Here is a 24,035-nt window from a genome sequence, read left to right as displayed (position 1 = left end):
GACTTCACTAAATCATGAAGAGGACTCAAGACAAGTCGAACTAGGGGCACCTAAATCAATCACACTGATTTTCTAGTTAGCATAGGTCAACTCCAATCATTAAGTGATCTAATCAAAATATGATTCATCATGTTGGCTAGGTAAATGAGATTGATAAGAGGGATATGCCATTAACTCAACATAGACTCAGTCTATACGAATAGCTTCCAATTAATGACCACTGATCAAAGCTGCCATACTTTCCTTAGACACCAATTGGTTAGTCATTTTCAATTTGATCAACTAATAGACTTGGGTTCAACCACTAAGCTACGATCAAAGTCTATATTGATCTAATCAAAGATATGAACTTGACCAACTACATCTATTGAAATTGATCAAGAGAAAAAATTGACCCAATTAGAATTAACTTTTAATTATATTTGATCAATTACTAACATGGTCCATTATCAATGATTTCTAACCCTAGGTCTAACCCAGTTAAATGGACTTGACTCGAGCTAACCCACTAACCCATGAGTTATGAAATTAATGCCTTAGATCTTTGATTCTCAAATCTAGATTGCTTAATTCTCAATTAAGTTTTGGGCTGATATGGGTTCGGATTCGGTGTTTGAAAATAGTTTTCAATTTTATAAAATATTTTTACAATCAATCATCTAATGATCAAGACTCTAATTTTAGATCTAATATATATTATTTTAGATCTAAAATAAAAATTTGAAATTTTTTTTATTATTCATCATCATGGAAAAGATCGTGCAGCACCCTTACACATCATAGGAGATTCCATCGAATGGATAAATAGGATAGTGAAATCTTGATTTCTCCTATGACCGAACAGCTATGAGGATCTATCCAATCAGATTACTATACTACTCAGATTCAAAATTAACTATTTAGATCTAATCTAAATAATTAAAATCAGATTATATACAAAAAATTCATGTCATAAGAAATCTTGCTTTGATACCATCAGAAAGAAAAATCGATAGTTCAAAGCATGTGTTTTTAAAATTTTATAGTGGAATAATAAAAAAATAAATATTTTAATCTTCTAAATATGTCTTAGATTAGATCTAAACTATCATTAAGGATCTATGATATAAAAAATTTACATATAAAATCTGATAAAAAATAAAAAACTGCATTGATCACATTGATGCTCTGAATCTGATCTAACTTTTAGATTATGTCTGTAGAATTCAAAACTCATCACTTTTTCATAGCTCAATGATCTCTACTGCTAGTAAGTATGGTACAAAGCTCTCACTAATGTCAAGTAGCCACACAGGTCATCCGACCTCTACAGATCATCCACTCAAAGCTCTGATCGGATCTTCCTTCATGAGAGTGCTAGCTCGTATTGAAGACTCTGGATAGCTGATCCAAGCTCCTTTCTTTGGATCTCTTGGACTTCTCTGGATCAGAAGATGAAGCTTTATGAGGAGGTGGTGGTGTGGAAGACTGGACAAGACTTACTCTTATATTTTTCTTCTTACAAAACCTAGAGATGAAACCGTAGAACCCACAGCTCATGCCCGAGAGGAAGAACACTTCCTCTGTTTCTCATGCACGGAAGCCCAACCCACTCTCAACTTTTTACATCTCCTCTCTCAAGTTTCTCACACCAAAAATTACTTCTAATCTCATACAAAGCTGTTCCTCTTTTAAGGTTGGCATCCCATGGAAGATAAGGATAAGAATAAGGTAGTTTCGGTTCAAATTCAAATATTGGTTGATCTATATCACCAATTCAAATCAAATTTGAATTAAGTTTTGAATCAAATTTTATTTTTATCTTATAAACTTAGAGAGAGATCAATCAATATTAAAATGATGCAAAAAATCTCATGCAAAAATACTTTATGCTTGGAGAAATGTGGTGGCATGAAGAGGAGAGTCCAACTCAATTTGGACTCTAAGTTTTCATTCAAATTCAACCCAATTTGAACTCAAATTTAAAACAACCAATTTCTAATTCAAAAGAACTTAGATAAGAATATAGGAAAAGCTTCTAAGTATAAAAAAAAATCACATAAAATATTTCTCATGTGAAGAATAAGAGGGCGCAGATAAAGGAGGTGCAAGAGATTCAAATTCGAATTATTTTTCTCATCCAATTAGATTCTTAATCCAACCAAATTAGGTTAAATCCAATTGTATCATTAAACCTAATCTAATTAGGTAGCAAATAATTTTCATCAAATTTTAATCAAATTAAAAATTAATCAAGCTCAAGTTCTGATCATATCAGGAATCGAATACTCTTAGCAATAAAGTCATCTAATAATCTAATCGGGTCAAACCAAATTGAATCCAATTCAATCAGATTCGATCCAAACCTCAATACTCAATCAAATTGAGTTAATTAATAATTAAATTACTAATCAATTCTTTTATAATTTATTAATAATTATCAAATTAATTTATTACAACTTTTACACAGGGTTAATCATCAATCGAATTGATTATTTTATCCTGGAATGATTTTTAAACATTGATTAGCCATATGATCAGTCAGAAACTTCTTTTGAGTATAACCCCATAGGTTCAAACCTAAGCCAGTAGTATGGGAATAATCTTTTTATACCAATCAAAGTGACCATCTAGTAATGATACCCGACGTCCGGATAGGTCGAAAGATTGTAAAGCATCATTCAAGAACCTATTGGCATATGATTATCGTATAATTCATCTCTTTGACCCAAATACTCAAGGTGATCTAGGATTTAATTGCCAACCCTGATATGGTCATCGATATTATATTTCAATTTTCAAAATCCATCACATAGATTACCCTGATCAAGATTTTAGTGAATTGAAACACACTGATACATTAACTCCTATTTATTCGGAGGGATCAATTCCATCTTGACTCACACACCGACTTCGTAAGTACTTGACTATGTCCAAAAATCTTTCATCACTGAATTAAAAATTCAGATAGTCTGGTACCAAAGTATAGTGAGTTACTTGCAAGTCACCGTAGTGATCTCAGATCGGAGGGATACTTATCTCCATATCCTTCATGAGCTACTCTTGACAACAGAGTGCTCAGTAATTGATCACGTTCAGTGAGATGTATTCCTATGTATCACTTGCATGTCATGCTAGTGTCTCCACACTCTTTAGTTAAGAGAACAATCAATGTACATGGCACACAATGACCTATATTTGATATAGCTATCATCCTAATAATAGTTTATCATTTGGTCATGAACTTAAGGTTTAAGAACTAAATGATATGTCCTCCTATATCGAATTAAATAGTCCTAAGGACTTCATCATATAATAGGAGTTCAAAATGAGATGTACACAGTGATAAAAAAATTAAATAATATTTATTAATTCAATAATTCATATATAATTACAATGATAAGTACAACCGTCAACAGGCTGATGATTGACTTTGAGACATAATTTCTTGCCCTAGGACCCAATCCAGTCCTAGACTCCTAGAGCCAACATCCTAACTCCACCCGTAAGCTCCCAAGGCTTAGGACCACCATAAATCTCTATAATCTCCACCTTGGTGCGTCCAAATCTTGGCACACCTGGCAACATCCTCCTACACGAACCCGCTGTCGATGTGTACCCAGACAGCTCCTTGTGCAACCATTGCCTCTGCCATCCCTCTTCAGCTGCTGAGTTCCCTTGGAGGCCTTTGGGATGACCACCTCCATAGCTGAAGATCCTAGCTTGCTTCTTTGTACTACTTTGGAGATTATAGACCCCTTTCTGCTTGGCAGTCATATCACTAATCCTGGACTTCCTCCCTGGAGAAACTACAGTGCTCCTAAACCGACACTCGCTACAATGGATGCTCCACCTGACACGATCTCCTCAGAGCCATGCAACTCCTCCTGCACACTCTGCTCCATCTGGCTCGATGCAACCCTAGCACTGGTGTTGGGTTGTCGATCCTCTTACACCCCTCTACTCTGAACACATGTTACATCAACCTCCACCTGTAAAGCCTCCTCTGCTCGGTGCTCCACTTGATGTCGTAGATGATCCTGACTCCATCCTTGAGTCACCTAAGGCCACCCACTCAGTGCTGCCTTGCTGAGCCTACTGCTATGCCTCAAACACCATCACTATCCCTTCGGACCCTCCGTACTTCATGGACTTTTTTGAAGCCATCTTGGATACAACGCACCTTGCGGGCTCCTTCGAGACTGTCAAGAGCTCATCTGACTCTTCCAACTCAGTGACTGATCTAATAGAATCTTCGAAACTTTTTCTTTCTTCTTTCCTTCTAAGCAGACACTCCCACATAAAATGCCCCGCTACACCACATCTGTAGCACTTTTTAGCCTCCATGCTGCTACCCTACTGAGGCTATCCTCACCCCACCTGTCCATCCTTTTTCTGCCTTTTTTGGGCCACTCTGACATTGCAAGACCCTCCGAAAAGACCTCCCTCTTCATCATCCACTTCCGTTGCTCATTGGATCTAAGAACTGAGATGATCTCCTCATACACCAGTATCTCCTTTCCATACAGTAGCATCATCACCAACGGATCGAAGCTCCTGGACAGTGAATATAATAGCAGCAAACTCTTATCTTTCTCTTCCAAATTCATCCCAATATTAAGCAAATCCATGCTCATCCGGTCGAACCACTAAATATGATCCACAACATCCGCATCCTTTTGCAAATCTGAAGACTATACAATTACTTCTTCAGCATCAGCTTGTTGCATATATTCTTCTCCATGTACAACTGAGTAACCTCAACCATAAATTTCAGGGTGATCTCTCCTCCAATATGCCATATAATACATCATCCGCCAGATAAGTCCTGATTATTGTACATGCCCTTTTCTTCAAGGATACCCACTGCTTGTCTGTCATTTCCTCTGGCCTATCCTCTAAGGTTGAGTCCAATCACATCTGTACTAGCAGATCCTCCACCCTCATCTTTCATATGGTGAAACTTTCTTTTCCATCAAATTTCTCAAACCCTATCTTCACCTCGCTGCCCTCCATGATCAACCCCAATCAACAAACAGCAAACCAGATGGATTTGAAAAATATCTGATGCAAGGATGGTGGACAGCAGCCCCCAAATCACTTCCTTTCTCATAAAGCCCAAAAAAAATTCTAGATCAGAAACCTTGTTGCTGATCTCTGCTGAGATAATTCCTTGATCTTCTCTTCTTCCTCTTCCATGCTCAACCATGCTCTGATACCAACTGTTAAGAACTTGATATCTCTCCGATACCAGTGGTGGATCGATATCTTGCATCGATCTGGGTGTTAATCTAGTAATTCGAAGAAGAGAGAACAAAGATACGTGGAAGCTTGATTAGATGATGGATTTTCCTAGTGTGGAACCCTAGGTGGAGACTAGGAAAGAGAGAGAGAGAGAGGGAGAGAAGGAGGTTAGATTTTTTTTAGGAGAAAAAGCTCAATTGAATTCCATTCCTTTTTCATGGTATTATAAGACCTGTATATATACCAAATATAATGGGTTCAATGACCTGAGCTCAAAAAACTTTCTAGACTAATTCAATGTACCCCATGGACTTTTTTCCAATCCAAACCCTGAGTTAGTCATCTTAGTGTTGGAAATTATATCTCAAAATCAATCGTCAGCCTATTGATGGTTGTGCTTATAATTATAATTATATATGAATTATTAAATTAATAAATATTATTTAGTTTTCTCATCACTGTGTACATCTCATTTTGAACTCCTGTTATGTGATGAAGTTCTTAGGATTTTTGATTCGATATAAGAGGATATATCATTTAGTCCTTAAACCTTAAGTTCATGATCAAATGATTTACTATTATTAGGACAATAGCTATATCAAGTATAGATCATTGTGTGTCATGTACGTTGGTTGTCCTCTTAATCAAGGAGTGTGGAGATACTAGCATGGCATGTAAGTGAGACGTCGGAGTATATCTCACTAAACGTGATCAATTGCTGAGCACTCTGCTGTCAAGAGTAGCTTGCAAAGGATATGGGTATAAGTGTCCCTCCAACTTGAGATCATCACGATGACTTGCAAGCAACTCACTATGCTTTGGTGTCGGACTACTTGAATTTCTAATTCAGTGATAAAAGATTTTTGGGTATAGTCAAATACTTGCAAAGTCGGTGTGTGAGTCAAGATAGAATTCACCCCTCCAAATAAGTAGGAGTTAATATATCAGTGTATTTTAATTCAGTAAAACCTTGGTCAGGATAATCCATGTGATAGATTTTGAAAATTGAAATACAATGTGGATGATCATATCAGGGTTGGTAGTTAAACTCTAGGTTACCTTGAGCATTTGGGTCAAAGAAATGAATTATACGGTAACCATATGCCAATAGGTTCTTGAATGATGCTTTGTAATCTTTCGACCTACCTGAACGTCGGGTATCATTGCTAGATGGACACTTTGATTGGTATAAAAAGATTATTTTTATACTACCGACTTAGGTTCGAACCTATGGGATCACACTCAAAAAATATTTCTGACTGATCATATGGCTGATCAATGATTAAGAATCATTCTAGGGTAAAACAGTCAATTCGATTGATGATTAACCTTATGCAAAAATTATAATAAATTAATTCACTAATTATAGATGAATTATGGGAGGATTGATTAATAATTAGATTACTAATTAATTTAATTTTATTAAATATTAAGATTTGGATCGAATCTAATTGAATTGGATTCAATTTGGTTTGATCCGATTAGGTTGTGAGATGACCGAATCACTAAGGGTGTTTGATTTCTGATATGATCAGGACTTGAGCTCGATTAATTTTTAATTTGATTAAGATTTGATCAAAGCTATTTACTACCTAATTAGATTAGATTTAATGATCTAATTATGTTTAACCTAATTTGGTTGGATTAAGAATCTAATTGGATGAAAAAAATAATTCGAATTCGAATCTCTTGCACCTTCTTTATTTGCGCCCTCTTATTCTTCATGTAAGAAATATTTTATGTGATTTTTTTTTATGCCCAGAAGCCTTTTCCATATCCTCATCTGATTTCTTTTGAATTAGAAATTGGTTTTTTTAAATTTGAGTTCAAATTGATTTGAATTTGAATGAAAACTTAGAGTCCAAATTGAGTTGGACTCTCTTCTTCATGCCACCACATTTCTCCATGCATAAAGTATTTTTGCATGAGATTTTTTATACCATTATGATATTGGTCGACCTCTCTCTAAGTTTATAATATAAGGATAAAGTTTAGTTCAAAATTTAATTTAAATTTGATTTAAATTAATGATAAGGATCAACCAACACTTGAATTTGAACTGAAACTACCTTATTCTTATCCTTATCTTTCATGGGATGCCAACCTTAAAAAGAGATTAGTTTTGTGTGAGATTAGAAGTGATTTTTGGCATGAGAAACTAGAGAGAGGAGACATAAAAAGTTGAGAGTGGGTTGGGCTTTCGTGCATGAGAAACAGAGGAAGTGTTCTTCCTCTCGAGCGTGAGCTGTGGATTTTAGGGTTTCATCTCTAGATTTTGTGAGAAGAAAAATACATGAGTGAGTCTTTTCCAATCTGTCACACCATCATTTTCTCATAAAGCTTCATCTTCTGATCTGGAGGAGTCTAAGAGATCTAAAGAAAGGAGCTTGGATCAGCCATCTAGAGCCTTCGATGCGAGCTAGCACTCCCACAAAGGAAGATCCGATCAGAGCTTCGAGTGGACGATATATAGAGGTTGGATGATCTGTGTGGCTGTTCGACATCAGCCAGAGCTTTGTACCATACTTATCAACAGCAGAGATCATCGACCGATAAAAAGGTGATGAGTTATGAACTCTACCGATATAATCTAAAAGTTAGATCAGATTCAGAGCATCGATGTGATCGATATAGTTTTTTTATTTTATATCAAATTTTATAGATAAATTTTTTATATCATAAATCCTTAATGATAGTTTAGATCTGATGTAAGATATATTTAAAAAATTAAAATATTTAATCTTTTATTATTCTGCTGTAAAATTTTAAAAATATATGCTTTGAACTATCCATTTTTTCTTCAGATGGTATCAGAGTAAGGTTTCTTATAACATAAATTTTTTACATATAATCTAATTTTAATTATTAGATTAGATCTAAATAATTAATTTTGAATCTAAGTAGTATAGTAATCTGATTGGATAGATCTTCATAGTCGTCCGGTCATAGGAGAAATCAAGATTTCACTATCTTATTTATCCATTCAATGGGATCTCCTATGGCGTGTAGGGGTGCTGTGCGATCTTTTCTATGATGATGAATAATAAAAAAAATTAAAATTTTATTTTAGATCTTAAATAATATATATTAGATCTGAAATTAGAGTCTTGATCATTAAATGATTGATTGTAAAAATATTTTACAAAATTAAAAACTATTTTCAAATACCGAACCTGAATCCATATCAGCCCAAAACTTAATTGAAAATTAAGCGATCTAGATTTAAGAATTAAAAATCTAAGGCATTAATTTCATAACTCATGGGTTAATGGGTTAGCTCGAGTCAAGTCCATTTAATTGGGTTAGACCTAGGGTTAGAAATCATTGATAATGAACCATGTTAGTAATTAATCAAATCTAATTAAAAGTTAATTCTGATTGGATCAATTTCTTCTATTAATCAATTTCAATAGATGTAATTGATCAAATCCATATCTTTGATTAGACCAATATGGACTTTGATTGTAGCTCCATGATCGAATCCAAGTCTATAGGTTGATCAAATTGAGAATGACTAACTAGTTGGTGTCTAAGGTAAGTATGGTAGCTTTGATCGGTGGTCATTAATTGGAAGCTACTCGCATAGATTGTCTATATCGAGTTAAGGCATATCCCTCCCATTGATCTCATTTATGTAGCTCTCAATTAATGGCCACCACCTTGTCGCTCCAATCACTATGACATAGTAATAAATTGATGGAATCAAATTTCGATAGCTGGAATTGAAAGCTCAAAATTATCCTAGAGTACGAACGGATCTTGTATGTGTTAACTGATCTAGCATCTGAGGAGCCAACTCCAAACGCACGTAGCTCAATCAGAAATACTTATCAAAAGTGGCTCAATGATCAGACTATGGTTTGTTGTATTATGTTGGCAGCGATGAATGATAAGTTTAACCATCATTTCGGGAATGCTCAGCCACAAGACATGTTGCAAATATTGAACGAATTTTTTGGCACATCCGACGATGTTGAGAGGCACAACACTAGTTGTGCCATCTTCAATGCTCGAACGAGGGAAGGAGCATCAGTCACTGATCATGTATTATACATGATCGAGATGATTGAGTGCCTAAACAAGCTCAACTTTCTTCTGCATGAGTAGTTGGAGAAAAATACTATTTTGAACTCTCTATCCAAGTCCTACCTCCCTTTTCTTACTCATTTTCGCATGACAAAGCCTACAATTAACTACCACGATTTGCTGGGGTTGCTACAAAATTTTGAGAAGGATCACCAGCTTCAAAAGGAGTCAATGAATGTTGTGGGAGGGTCTTTTTCTGGACATCGACCCTTTAGAAAAGAAAAGAAGAACAAAAAAGGATGCAAAGTACTGGGGCACCCAAGCCCAGTCAGACCAAAAAACCTAAGTCCGATCAGAGTCAGGCGGAATGCTTCTACTGCAAGAAGCAGGGGCACTGAAAAAGAAATTATCCTCAATACATTGCCTCTTTGGATCCGAACAGGTCGAGAAAAAAGTAAGTTATTCCTGGACAAGATAATTATATGATAACACCTTGTAATTTCTCAATTTGTGATCTACTACCTAGGTATTAGATACCGAAAGTTCTTTTAATATTTGCAATTCATTACAGGGTCTGCAAGTCAGTAAGAGATTTGAAAAAGATGAAAGGTTCCTTAATGTTGGAGATAGAAGATCAATTTCAGTTCTAGCATTAGGAACTATTAAGCTTGTATTCAAGTCTAATATAATTGTTCTAAGTGAATATCACTTTTATCCTTTCTTTTTATTGAATATTATTTCTGTAGGCCTTTTGACCATGTATGATTTTGATATTTCAATAAAAGAAAATAATTTTAATATGATTATGAATAATGTTAATGTGATGAATGGACAGCTGAACAATGGTATTTACATATTATCACAATCTGTTAGTATAATGTACACGTCCAACAAATATCCTAGAATTAGTGATGTCTCTGATATCTACCTTTGGCGTTATAGGTTAGGTCATATTAACAAGAACAGAATAAATAAGTTGACCCAAGAGAAAATTTTCGAAGTCAGTGATTGTGAATCACTCTCAATCTGTGAGTCCTGTCTTCTTAGAAAAATGACCAAATCATCTTTTACTGAAAAAGATGAGTGAGCCGGTGAAGTTCTAGGTCTGATACATACTGATGTATGTGGATCAATGAACACTAGTGCCAGAGGTGGATATTATTATTTCATTACATTTACAGATATCCTATCGAGATATGGACATGTCTAGTTAATGACACATAAGTCAGAATCATTTAAAATTGTCAAACGCTTTCATAATGAAGTAGAGAAACAAACTAGAAAGAGTATTAAAACTCTTTGCAATGACCGAGGATGAGAATATCTCTCTAGTGAGTTTCTAACATAATCAGAAAAGAATGAGATTCTCTCACAATGGACCCCTCCTGGAATACCAGCATAATGGTGTATCAGAAAGGAGGAATCGAGCCCTGTTAGACATGATTTGATCCATGATGGGCTTTGCAAGTCTGTCGATTTTTTTTGGAGATACGCAATCGAGTCGGCTTGTTATATTTTAAATAAAATTTTGAATAAGTCTGTAAGTAAAACACCACATGAGATATGGACAGAGCATAAGCCAGCACTCTCTCACCTTAGGATTTGAAGATGTCCGGCTTATGTCGAACATTTAAAAACTAACAAGCTTGGACCTAGATCTGACAAATATCTATTTGTAGGATACCCAAAAGAGACCAAGGGATATCACTTCTACCTTGCTGATGAATAGAAGATGTTCGTCAGCAATAGGGCAGTCTTTTTAGAAAAAGAATTTCTTGGTGAAAAAACTAATACCTCAAAGATTGAACTTGATGAAGTTTGATCGGTAGAAGAACCGACACAATCTAGTAAACCCATAGAGTTGGATTTGATTGGATCAAATCCGAAATCTATTGTAGAAATATCTTTAAGGAGATCTGATAGAGTACCACGTCAACCGGATAGATACTATAGTTTCTTAGTCTGAGATGGTGATCTAGTTGAACTCGATGAGAACAATGAGGATCCGATCATCTATATGGATGCGATGCAGAGATTTGACTCCGATAAGTGACTGAAAGTCATGAAATTCAAAATGGAGTCCATGAAAATCAACAATGTATGGATATTGGTTGACCCACCTGAAGGGATAAAATCTATAGTGTATAAATGGATCTTCAAAAAGAAAAGGGATGCAGACGGAAAGGTGGAGATCTATATAGCCTGTCTGGTTGTCAAAGATTACCATCAGCATTATGGTATTGACTATGACGAGATATTTTCTCCTGTGGCAATGCTCAAGTCTATTCAGATTATGCTTATGATAGCAGCATATCTAGACTATAAAATCTGACAAATGGATGTGAAAATAGCCTTCCTAAATAAAGAGCTAGAAGAAGAGGTGTATATGATACAACCTGATGGTTTCATATCCACAGATGAGTCTAAGGTGTGCAAGCTTCAAAGGTCTATCTATGGACTTAAGCAGGCATCTCAGAGTTGAAACATGTGTTTTGATAAAGTGATCAGAATGTATGGCTTCATTAAAAATGGAGAGGAACCCTGCATATACAAATGGACTAATAACTCTGTGGTAGTATTTCTTATTTTGTATGTCGATGATATTCTCTTAATCGGGAATGATATCCCTTTATTATAGGAAATAAAAGTTTGGTTGCCATCACAGTTCTCTATGAAAGACTTGGGAGAAGCATCCTTCATCTTTGGGATAAAGATCTATAGAGATAGATCTAAAAGATTGCTTGGATTATTCCAATCGACGTACATTGATACTATGCTGAAAAGGTTCAGTATGGAGAATTCTAAGAAAAGCTATCTTTCGATAGATCAAAGAATTTCTCTCTTGAAGAGTGATTGTCCGACAACTCCACAAGAGAGAGAGCGTATGAGTAGAATTTCATATGCTTCGATAGTAGGATCTATTATGTATACCATGACATGTACACGATCGGATGTGGCATACTCATTAAGAGTAGTGAGCAGATACCAGTCCGATCCAGGGGAGAATCACTGGAAGGTCGTAAAGACCATCCTTAAGTATTTGAGAAATACTAAGGATCAGTGGCTTATCTATAAAGAATCTCATTTAAAACTTGTGGGGTTTACAGACTCTAATTTTCAGTCAGATCATGATGACAGTAAGAGCGTGTCAGGATATATTTATATCCTAAATGGTAGAACAATCTACTGAAAAAGTTTTAAGTAGCACACTGTGGCCGACTCTACTTGTGAGGTAGAATATATCGTGGCATCCGATACGGTGAAGGAAGTTCTGTGGCTACGAAAGTTCATCAACGAGCTCAGAGTGGCATCTTCCCTTGATGACCCCATCTTGTTGTACTACGACAGTACTAGTATCATTGCTCAAATGAACGAATCGAAGTCACATCAATGGACTAAGCACATTCTGCACCGCTACCACCTGGTCTAAGAGATCATGGATCAAGGTGACGTCAAGCTTCAGAAGATCGATGGAAAGGAGAACCTGACTGACCCATTTACTAAAGCCCTCAGCATCAAGAAGTTTGAAGACTACAAATCAAAGATGGGTATACGATACTGTACCGATTGGGTTTAGTCTAAGTGGGAGTTGTTGAGAATTGTATCCCAAAATCAATCATCAGCCTGTTAATGGTTGTGCTTATAATTATAATTATATATAAATTATTAAATTAATAAATATTATTTGATTTTCTCATCACTGTGTACATCTCATTTTGAACTCCTGTTATGTGATAAAGTCTTTAGGACTATTTGATTCAATATAGGAGGATGATCGTTTAGTTCTTAAACCTTAAGTTCATGACCAAATGATATATTATTATTAGGATAATAGCTATATCAAGTATAGGTCATTGTATGCCATGTATGTTGGTTGTTCTCTTAACCAAGGAGTGTGAAGACACTGGCATGACATGCAAGTGAGATATAGGAGTACATTTCACTGAACGTGACCAATTGTTGAGTACTCTGCTGTCAAGAGTAGCTCGCGAAGGATATGGGTATAAGTATCCCTCTGACCTGAGATCATCAAAGTGACTTGCAAGCAACTCACTATGCTTTGGTGCCAGACTATCTGAATTTTTAATTTAGTGATGAAAAATTTATGGACATAGTCAAGTACTTGCGAAGTCAATGTGTGAATCACGATGGAATTGATCCCTCCGAATAAGTAGGAGTTAATGTATCAGTGTGTTTCAATTTAGTAAAATCTTAACTGGGATAATCCATGTGATGGATTTTAAAAATTAAAATACAATATGGATGACCATATCAGGGTTGACAGTTAAACCCTAGGTCATCTTGAGCATTTGGGTCAAAGAAATAAATTATACGATAACCATATGCCAATAGGTTCTTGAATGATGTTTTGCAATCTTTCGACCAATCTGGACGTCGGATATCATTGCTAGATGGTCACTTTGATTAGTATAGAAAGATTATTTTCATACTATCAATTTAGGTTCAAACCTATGGAGTCACACTCAAAATAAGTTTCTGACTAATCATATGGCTGATCAGCGATTAAGAATCATTCTAGGATAAAACAGTCAATTCGATTGATGATTAATCCTATGCAAAAGTTGCAATAAATTAATTCATTAATTATTAAAAAATTATAAAATAATTGATTAGTAACTAGATTACTAATTAATTTAATTTGATTGAATATTGAGGTTTGGATCGAATCTAATTGAATTGAATTCAATTTGATTTGATTCGATTAGGTATGAGATGACCTAATCGCTAAGGATATTCGATTCCTGATATGATCATGACTTGAGCTTGATTAATTTTTGATTTGATTAAGATTTAATCAAAGATATTTGCTACCTAATTAGATTAAGTTTAATGATCCAATTAAATTTAACCTAATTTGGTTGGATTGAGAATTTAATTGAATGAGAAAAATAATTCGAATTCGAATCCCTTGCACCTCCTTTATCTGCACCCTCTTATTATTCACGTGAAAAATATTTTATGTGATTTTTTCTTATGCTTAGAAGCCTTTTCCACATCCTCATCTGAGTTTTCAAATTAGAAATTGGTTGGCTTAAATTTGAGTTTAAATTGATTTGAATTTGAATGAAAACCTAGAGTCCAAATTGAGTTAGACTCTCCTCTTCACACCACCAAATTTCTCCATGCATAAAATATTTTTGCATGAGATTTTTTACACCATTCTGATGTTGGTCAACCCCTCTTTGAGTTTAAAAGATAAAAATAAAGTTTTATTTAAAATTTAATTCAAATTTGATTTGAATTGGTGATAAGGATCAACCAACATTTGAATTTGAACCGAAACTACCTTATTCTTATCCTTATCTTCCATGGGATGTCAATCTTAAAAAAAGATCAGTTTTGTGCAAGATTAGAAGAAATTTTTGGTGTGAGAAACCTAAGAGAGAGGATGTAAAAGGTTAAGAGTGGGTTGGGCTTTCATGCGTGAGAAATAGAGGAAGTGTTCTTCCTCTCGGGCGTGAGCTGTGGGTTCTAAGTTTTGTGAGAAGAAAAATACATGAGTGAGTCTTGTCTAATTTTCTACACCACCACCTCCTTGTAAAGCTTCATCTTCTGATCTAAAAGAGTCTGGGAGATCCAAAGAAAAGAGCTTGGATCAGCCATCTAGAGCCTTCGACGCGAGCTAGCACTGCCACGAAGGAAGATATGATCAGAGCTTCGAGTGGACGATCTGTAGAGACTCGACATCAGTGTAGTTGCTCGATATTAGTGAGAGCTTTGTACCATACTTATCAGCAGTAGAGATCATCAACCTATGAAAAGGTGATGAGTTTTGAACTCTACCGACATAATCTAAAAGTTAGATCAGATTCAGGGCATCGATGTGATCGATGCAGTTTTCTATTTTATATCAAATTTTATATATAAATTTTTTATATCATAGATTCTTAATGATAGTTTACATCTAATCTAAGGTATGTTTAAAAGATTAAAATATTTAATCTTTTATTATTTCACAGTAAATTTTAAAAATACATGCTTTAAACTATCCATTTTTTCTTTACTTAGGACCTCACAAACCAAGGCCCTAAGCCTTAGGATCAAAACCTGACCCCAGATCAAAATAGAAACCCCGTGCAACTTCAGCCCATGAACTAGATCGGTTCAACTAAAACTGAGTCTGCTCAGTATGCCACTTAGTCGACTTATTTCTGAACTGAGTCGACTAAGTCTGTAGCCACTTGCAGACTCCTAAAAGTGCACTCTCTGCCTGTTCTCATAGTTAGTCGACTCAGCTAAGACTAAGCCGATCCATCCGGACTGAGTTGGCTCAGTTTAGCATTGAGTCGATCCATTTTTCATGCCATGTCAAAATGCCAATGCATCTCTCTCTCTAGCATACCCTATGACTTGGTCGATCCATTCCCAGACTAAGTTGATCCAATGCCCTGAAACTGCTCTTCCACCATAGTTTTCAGCCCTTCTTTGGTATCTTTCAATCCACCTTATATGCTCAGATATTCGGAGCTCAAATCAAGCCCCTCGAAGTTCTCACCATCTAAACTTTGAGCTTATGAAGAGCTATGCGCACCCTCCACCCTAGGATCAATCCTGTCCTAGCCCTAGGACCCAACCTAATCCTAGATTCTCAGAGCCAACACCCTGACTCGATCCATGAGCTCCCAAGGCTTGGGAGCACCACAAATCTCTACACTACATAGTTGGCATTACTCCTTATTGGCCAGATCTTGTAGAGGATCAGAGCTCAGTGAAGAGTGGAGATCATCAAGGCTTTGAGGGCACCAAGGTGGTGATTATAAGGTTTTTGTGGTGCCTCCTAGCCTTGGAGATGACCACAGATGGAGCAGATCGATAGGCTTCAAGTTCACTATGACAAGCTCGATTATAGGCTAGGACGGGAGCAGTCCTAGGTTCGAGGTGGTGCAAGCATCCACAGGCTCGAGGTTCAGGTGATGAAGACTTCAAGGAGCTTGGTTGGGCCTTCAGATACTTGGGGGCATAAGGTAGAGTAAGAAATCAAGAAAGGGCTAAAGATTGTAGTGAAAAGCATATTTCAGGGCACTGGGTCGACTCAGTGCCAGATTAGATCGATCAAGTTTGAGAGAGACAGAAAATACTCTAAAAAAACCTGACATGATATGTAGGTTAGCCAGCTCTATTCCAAACTGAGTCGACTAAGTGTCAGGTCAGTCGACTCAGTCTAAGACTGAGCCGACTCAACTGTACGAGTAGAGCACAGTGGGATTTCTGATTTCATCTGGGATCGAATTTTGATCCTAAGATCTTAAGGCCTAGTTTGTTAGGTCTTAAGCTAACTAACTTAAAAGTTTGGATTGGGATTAAGTCCAAGGGTGAGATCATGTGAGACATGGGTGTACAATCCTTACAATGCCTCCGCCTTCGGTTTGTTTCCTTCCAAATATGGCAAATGATGGAGGGCAGCTAGGGTTTCTTCAAGAGAGATGGGCGGTGATCGGATGAAGGGAGAGAGAGAAAGAGAGTTAGTTAGGGAGAAAGGCTCTTTTCATTTTCATTTGGCCTAATTATATGTATATATATACCTATACAGATAGATCAAATCGTAGCCTAAAAACTTTCATAGCTAACCCAATGTGATTGCCCTCAATCCAAACCCATGTATACCCATGACTTGACATGATCTCATCCTTTTAGATCGAAATTTAGTCCAAATATGAATTAGCCCACTCAGGATCCAAATCTACTTGACGTCAAGACCCTCAAAGCCCCAATCTCTGGACCTCAAGACCATGGAGGGCCGAACCTCCATCTTAAGACCAAACTGGTCCTAGTCTTAGGATCCAAAACGGTCCTAAACTCATGGAGGCAATATCATGGCTCCTCATCTAGCCTCCCAAGGCTTGGGAGCACCACACTTGAGCCAATATGTAGCTCAAATAGAATAGTAAGCTTCTTTTCATTTGGGTTGGAACTTATGGCTATCTTATTGTAGGTGGACTTACAGTCAAAGTGATTGCAAGATGAGTTGCAGCTGTACAAGTAGGTATTTTAATTTTAAAAAAAAAAGATTTTTTTGTTGAAAATTATGTCCCAAAGCCTATCATCAGTCTGTTGATGGTTGAGCTTATTTTGTAAATGCATATGAATTGATAAATTAATAAAATTATTATTTGACTTTTTCATCACAAAGTGGTGTATATCTTCATAATGAACTTCAATTATTATGATAAAGTCTTTAGGAATATCCTAATTGATATAGGAGGATATATTGCTGAGTTCTTAAAACAAGTTTACGACCAAATGATACACTATTACTAGGATGATAGTGTTTATTAAGTGTAAGTCATTGTGTCTCATATGCATTGGTTGTCCTCATAATCAAGTGGTGTGGAGATACTAGTATGGCATATAAGTGAGATGTAAGAGTACATCTCATTGAATGTGATCATCTGCTGAGCACTCTACTGTTAAGAGAAGCTTGCAAAGGATATGAGTATAAGTGTCCCTCTAACCTGAGATCACTACGGTGACTTGCAAGCAACTCATTGTGCTTTGGTGACGGACTACTTGAATTTTTAATTCAGTGATGAAAGGTTTCTGAGTACAGTCAAGTACTTGTGAAGTCAGTGTGTGAGTCAAGATAGAATTGATCCCTCTAAATATATAGGAGTTAATGCATCAGTATGTTTCAATTTAGTAAAATCTTGATAGGATAATTCATTTGATGGATTTGAAAGGTTGAGATATAATGTGGTTGACTATTTCAAGATTGACAGTTAAACCTCAGGTTACCTTGAGCATTAGGGTTAAAGAGATGAATTATACAATAACCATATGCAAATAGGTTCATGAATGATGCTTTGCAATCTTTCGACCTATCCGAACGTCGGGTTCCATTGCTAGATGGTCACTTTGATTGGTATAAGAAGTCCATTCCTATACTATCAGCTTAGGTTTAAACCTATAGGGTCATACTCAAAAGAAGTTTTCGACTGATCATATGGCTGATCCACGATTGAGAATCGTTCTAAGATTTTATCGTCAATTCAATTGATGATTAACCTTATGTAAAAGTTATAATAAATTAATTCATTAATTATTGATAAATTATAGGAGGATTGATTAGTAATTAGATTGTTAATTAACTCAATTTAATTAAATATTATAGTTTGGATTAAATCTAATTAAATTGGATTCAATTTGGTTTCATCCAATTCGGTTATGAGATGACCTAATCGCTAAGGGAGTTTGATTCTTGATTTGAGCATGATTAATTTATAATTTGATTAGGATCTAATTGAGATCATTTATTATCTAATTAGATTAGATAATCTAATTGGATCTAATCTAATTTGGTTGGGTCATGAATCTAATTAGAAATGAATTCAAAATTTGAAATTGAGTTGAACAACTCCTTACGCCACCCTACTTGCGCCCATCTCTTCTTCACACGTGTAAAGAGCTTTCACGTGGAATTTTTTATGCCCAAAAAGTGTGTGATGCCTTCCTTTGATCCTCTTTAGATTATAATTTCTTTGGTTCAAGTTTGAGTTCAAATTGGTTTGAAATCAACTTAAACCTAGAGTCCCAGACTGGAGGGACTCTTCCTTGCCGCCGACCTCCTTTTCTCATCATGCCAAAATGGTTTTTAAGTGAATGTTTTTGCACCAATCTGAGGTCTATCACCCATCTTTCTAAGTTCCTTAGATGTGGATTGAGTTTGGTTCAAAATAGAGTTCAATCAGATTTGAATTCATGATAAGATCAAACCTTATTTGAACCTGAACTAAATTGTTCAAACTCTATCCTTATCCTGATGGGATGCCACATTAAGAAGGGGTATTTTTTGTGTGCCCCATCAGATTACTTTTGGCATGAGAGAACCTCAAGGTTTAGGTGTGAAAAATTTGAGAGAGGGGTGGACATCCATGCATGAGAAAATGAGGAAGAAGGTTCCTCTTTGGGTGTAAGATCTAGGATGGGCTTCTAGAGTTTCCTAGTTCCAGTTTTGTGAGAGAAAAACAAAAAGGAGTTTTGTTCTTCTTCTTCCACACCATCTGCTCCTTGAAAAGCTCCATATTTTGATCCAAAGGTATCCATTTGATCAAAAGAAAGGAGTCTCCATCAGCCATCTGAGCCTTCATCATGAGCTAGCACTCTCGGGAAGGATGATCTATTCGAAACTTCGAGTGAACTACCTATAGAGGTCGAACGCACTATGCGGCTGCTCGATATCAAGAAGAATCTCCTACCATATTCATCAGTAGTGGTGATCATCGATCTATGATCAGGTAATGAGTTTTAAAGTCATTAGATCAGATCTAACCGTTAGATCTGATTCAGGGCATTGATACGATTGATGCGGTCTTTTATGTTAAATCAAATTTTTTTATACATTATTTTCATGTCAAAGATCCTTAGAAAGATAGTTTAGATCTAATCTAAAGCATGTATAGGAGATTAAAAAGTTTAATCTTCTGCTTCTGCTATAAAAATTTTAAAAAAATACATACTTTGAACTGTCTGTTTCCCAACAATGGTATCAGAATGTAGTTTCTTATGACATAAATTTTTTGTATATAATTTGATATTAATCTGATTTTAATTATTTAGATTAGATCTAAATAATTAATCTAGAATCTAAGTAGTATAGTAATCTAATTGGATAAATCTCCATAGCCTCCGGTTATAGGAGAAAGTAGGGTTTTACAGCCCTATCCTTCTATTCGATGAGGTTCTCCTATGGTGTGTAGGGGTGCTGCATGATCTTTTCTATGAAAATAAATAATGAAAAAAAAATTAAAATTTTATTTTAGATCTGATATAATGTATCTTAGATCCAAAATTAAGATTTTGAGTATTGGATGATTGTTTGTAAAAATATTTTATAAAACTAAAAATTATTTTCAAACACCAAACTCCAACACATGTCAGCCCAAAATTTAATTGAGAATTAAGTGATCTAGATTTAAGAATCAAAAATTTAAGGCATCAATTTCATAATTCATGGATTAATGTGTTAGCTTGAGTCAAGTCCATTTAACTGGGTTAGACCTAGAGTTAGAAATCATTGATTATGGACCATGTTAGTAATTAATCAAATCTAATTAATAGTTAATTTTGATTGGGTCAATTTTTTCTCTTGATCAATTTTTAATAGTTATAGTTGGTCAAGTCCATATCTTTGATTAGATCAAGATGAACTTTGATTGTAGCTCCATGGTCGAACCCAAGTCTATAAGTCAATCAAATTAAAACTATTTAACCAGTTGGTGTCTAAGATAAGTTTGGCAGTCTTGATCAGTGATCACTAATTGGGAGCTACTCGTATAGATTGAGTATATGATGAGTTAATAACGTATCTCTTCTATCGATCTCACTTATCTGACCAATATGGTCAATCATGTTTTGATTAGATCACTTAATAATTGGGCTTGACCCATGCTAACTAAAAAATTAGTATGACTGATTTAGGTGTCCTTAGTTCAACTTGTCTTGAGTCCTCATCGTGACTTAGTGAAGTCAGTGGAAGGATTTATGACTGGTTGGGTGGACCAGATTAAACTAGTCTTCTTTAATTTGATTTGGTGAAGTCAGTGGGAGGATTAAAAATAACTGATCAAGTCTTTTCTCATCTATCAATTCAATTAACTAAATCTTCTAAAATTATTAGATCCTTAAAAATAAAATAATTATGAAGATAACTAGATCATAGCCTCCCATTAAGTTAAATGATAATAGGTCCAATAGTTGGATGATCATTGGATGGCCCAAAGACTTGGTGCTCATCTGCTATTGAAATTATTATTCATAATATGATGACTCAGTCGAGTCTCTCTTATGGATGATCAGGATGATCGATCAAAACTAAGCCTGATCATTTGTAGTTAGATTTTTGAGTATGATCATGTTAATGGTTGGACCTAATCAGACCTTTCAGTAGAGACCAAAGTCTACTGTTAGGATCTTAAGACAAAATTAATTATTAAAAATTATTTGATAAAATAATTGATTAAGAACCTACCCATAGGATGCACATGGATGAGCTGATCAAAGTCAGGCTCATGTCCAACTGTGTGGATTCTAGTACCTACTAGGGAACTAGGATAATTTCTCAAATTGAAGGTAGAGGCTACCAATTCATTTAAAATAGTGGAAAAACTTTTAGACTAAAGTCCATATCTTTAGGCTTAATCGATTTATATACTAATTAGATTTTAGTTTTTTTTTACAGTTTTGGCCATCAACTTGTCACTCTGATCACTGTTAGACAGTGATAAATTGAGAGAATTTAATTTCGATAGCTGATATTGAAAATTGAAGATAGTCCTGGAGCATGAGCGGATCTTATACATACTAACAGATCCGACACCTGAGAAGCCTACTCCCAATACTTATAGTACAATTCGAGATATTTACTCAAAGTGGCTCAACGATCGTACTACAGTATGTTGTATTATGCGAGGGGCTATGAACGATGAGTTTAATCACAAATTCGAGGAAGCTCAGTCAGAAGAAATGCTCAAAGTGTTGAACGATTCTTTTAACACTCCCGATGATATTGAGTGACACAAGACCAGTTATGCCATTTTCAATGTCAGGATGAGAGAGGGGGCGTCGGTAATCAATCATGTATTGTACATGATCAAACGGATCAAGTGTCTCAGTAAGTTCGGCTTTCTCTTGCATGAGCAATTTGAGAAAGATGCGATTCTAAATTTTCTATTGAGGATCTACTTACCATTTCTCAGTCATTATCGAATGATGAAGCTTGTAGTAAACTATCACAGTCTATTGGAATTGCTGCAAACTTTTGAGAAAGATCACTAGCTTCACAAAGAGACGATGAATGTAGTGGGAGCATCTTCTTCAGACAGGCATCATCCCTTTAAGAAAGGGAAGAAGAAGAAAAAAAATAAGATGCCAAGTGCTAGGGGTCAAACCGTGAAGTCTAAGTCCAAATCCGATTAGAGTCAAATAGAGTGCTTCTATTGTAGGAAACAAGATCATTAGAAGAAGAACTGTTCTCAATACATTGCTTCTCTTGATCCAAACAGGCCGAAGAAGAAGAAGCAATCAGTTGCTAAGCAAGGTAATTATATGATAACTCCTTGCAACTTTTCAATTTATGATACAATGACCTGGGTATTAGATATTGGTAGTCCTATTAACATTTATAATTTGTTGTAAGGATTTCAGATCAGTAGGAGATTTGAACACGATGAAAGATTTTTGAACGTTGGAGATGAAAGATCAGTTTCAGTTCTAGCTTTAGGAGTCATCAAACTTATATTTAATTCTCATATCATTATTCTTAGTGATTATCATTATTATCCTAATTTCTTATTGAATATAATTTTTGTAGGCCTTTTGATCAAAAAAATTCTAAAATTTCAATAAAAAATTTTTATGATATCATTTTGAATGGTGTTATTGTAATGCACGGATAATTGAACAATGAAATTTATATTGTATCATGGCCTAGTGTAATATACACATCGAGAAAATATCTTAGGATAGATGATGTCTCGGATGGCTACCTTTGCACTATAGATTAGGTAATATTAACAAGAATAGGATGAACAAGTTAATCCGAGAGGGAATCCTTAAGGACAATGATTGTGAATCATTGCCAATTGAAAAGATGATCAAATCACCTTTTACTGAAAAAGATGAACGAGCCAGTGATATTCTAGGATTTGTACATACTGATGTATGTGGATCAATGCGCACAAGTGCCAGAGGAGGGCATCAATACTTCATTACATTCACAAATGACCTATCTAGATATGGATATATCTACTTGATGAAAAATAAGTTTGAATCATTTGAAATGTTCAAACGATTCCATAGTGAGATAGAGAAATAAACTGGAAAAGATATTAAAACTCTTCGATCTGATCGAGGAGGTGAATATATTTTCAGTAAATTTTTGATATATCTAAAAAAAATAAGATTCTCTCATAATGGACTCCTCCTGAAATACCACAGTATAATGGCATCTCAGAAAGAAGAAATCGAACCTTGTTGGATATGGTTCGATCCATGATGGAGTTTTCAAATATACCAATCTCATTTTGGAGATATGCACTCGAGTCGGCTTGCTATGTACTTAATAGAGTTTCAAGTAAGTCTGTGAATAAAATATCATATGAGATATGGACTGGGCATAAATCAGTACTTTCACATCTTAGGGTTTGGGGGTGTTCGGCTTATGTCAGACGTTTAAAAACAGACAAACTAGGACCTAAGTCTGACAAGTATATCTTCTTAAGGTATCCTAGAAAAATCAAGGGGTATCACTTCTACCTTACTGATGAACAAAAAATATTCGTGAACAATAAAGCACACTTTTTAGAAAAAAAAAATTTAATGAAAGAATTAGTGCTTCTAAAATCAAGCTTGATGAAGTTTGATAGATAAAAGAACTGACACAATCTAGTGAACTTATAGAACCTGATTTAATTGAATCAAATCCAAAATCTGTTATTAATGCACCATTAAGGAGATCCGATAGACTATCATGCCCACTGGATAGATACTATAATTTTTTGGTCTGAAATGAGAATCCTGTTGAACTCGATAAGAACAATAAGGATTTGATCTCCTACATAGATGCAATACAGAGATCTGACTCCGATAAGTAGCTTGAAGCCATGAAATTCAAAATGGAGTCCATGAAGGTCAATGATGTATGGACATTAGTTGACCCACTTAAAAAGATAAAATTCATAAGGTGTAAGTGGATATTCAAGAGCAAGAGAAGCGCAGACGAAAAAGTGGAGACCTATAAAATCTGTCTAGTTGGTAAGGGGTATCATCAA

Source organism: Elaeis guineensis, chromosome 15, assembly GCF_000442705.2.
Source record: "Elaeis guineensis isolate ETL-2024a chromosome 15, EG11, whole genome shotgun sequence".
NCBI lineage: Eukaryota > Viridiplantae > Streptophyta > Magnoliopsida > Arecales > Arecaceae > Elaeis > Elaeis guineensis.
The sequence above is the reverse complement of the archived record's forward strand: the minus strand, read 5'-3'. Positions refer to the sequence as shown.